The 1,279-nt window shown below is 40.5% G+C and overlaps 1 long non-coding RNA gene across 1 annotated transcript in view; it reads right to left on the bottom strand.

The window, feature by feature from the left end:
• LOC135212875 (uncharacterized) overlaps positions 1 to 964 on the bottom strand; it is a 4,835-nt gene extending 3,871 nt beyond the window's left edge. Inside the window, exons 1-2 of the long non-coding RNA XR_010314005.1 lie at positions 903 to 964; positions 46 to 145 (exon numbers count right to left, since the gene is read on the bottom strand). This is a non-coding gene — a long non-coding RNA (uncharacterized LOC135212875). The remainder of the gene's footprint in view (positions 1 to 45; positions 146 to 902) is intronic.
• Positions 965 to 1,279: the final 315 nt, after the last annotated feature.

Genomic DNA, 1,279 nt, shown 5'->3' with positions numbered 1-1,279 from the left:
AAATCAGCATTAAGTTTAGATGTTTAAAAAATTGAATGAACTTACCTGTCAAAAGAAAGAGGCCGAAAATCCATTGATTTTAAGTACGATGACGTCCCATTCGAGCTCTCTGCTGGACAGAAGTAACTGCTTAACACGACCAACGCTGTTGTGGGAAGTGAAAGGAAAGACGGGAAATGAGAGAGAACGGGAAAGATGAATGGGAGACTTATCGAAACACACATGAGTAAATCATCAGTTTTAAGGATTTCTTTGGATATCAGATGATACGGTGGTATGAAACGATAGTCATATAAAATATGAAATAGAAGAAAGAAATATTGAATAGACGATAGATGAAGAGATAAGTACAAGAAAAGGTCTCCATTCTCAAGAGCAGTAAATTTGCATGGAAGGTAAAATACATTGTGGGGTATAATGTTTGTGAAGGATGATTGGGATGGATTGTTTGTTTGTATGTGTTTTTTACGTTGCATGGAACCAGTGGTTACCTATTCAGCAACGGGACCAACGGCTTTACGTGACTTCCGAACCACGTCGAGAGGGAACTTCTATCACCAGAAATACACATCTCTAACCCCTCAGTGGAATGCCCGAGAACCGAACTCGCGGCCACCGAGGTGGTAAGCCAACACCATACCGACCACGCCACTGAGGTGCTTTGATTGGGACGGAGGAACAGTAGCTGTTGTGCTCCGGAACTTTGGATGTAGATTTACGAAGCAGCTGATTTGTTTTTAGTTCTGCATTGAACGCTTAGTTTTCCCTCCTGCTATGTGAGGTTGACGTACACAATGTCGCAAAACGGCAACAGAGGGTGATTATATAATCATAGACAGATAAACGGATATAGAAAGAAAGATTACTGTTATGTAGGTAGCAGTAGGCTGAAATGTGCTTACCTAAATACCTTGCAGCTGTTAAAGACATTCTGGAGCTTCCATAAAAGTAAACGGGGATCCTGCAAAGATATCCTTCATGAAAAGCTCATAATCCATAACGAGTGTTTTAGATGTTATCAAACTACTGATAGTCAAACAGTGTCATTTAAAATCAAAATAGAGTAGCCTACTTAAAAATGAGTACTTGATTTATGAGATTTAAGCTGTCAAACCAAGCTTTGCGGCACTATCGACCACTGAGCTTTATGGCAGTGGAAAGAGGGAGTTGGAGTGGTTGAACAGCAAGATAAAGAGTTCCAGAAAATAAAGGCGACTAAGTGCAACTGTCTTGGACGACAAGAATGAAGAAGAAGCGTGAATGGAGCTAAATTGATGGC

The sequence above is a fragment of the Macrobrachium nipponense genome, chromosome 41, assembly GCF_015104395.2.
Source record: "Macrobrachium nipponense isolate FS-2020 chromosome 41, ASM1510439v2, whole genome shotgun sequence".
NCBI lineage: Eukaryota > Metazoa > Arthropoda > Malacostraca > Decapoda > Palaemonidae > Macrobrachium > Macrobrachium nipponense.
Note: the sequence above shows the minus strand (reverse complement) of the source record. Positions and strands in the feature narration are given on the sequence as shown.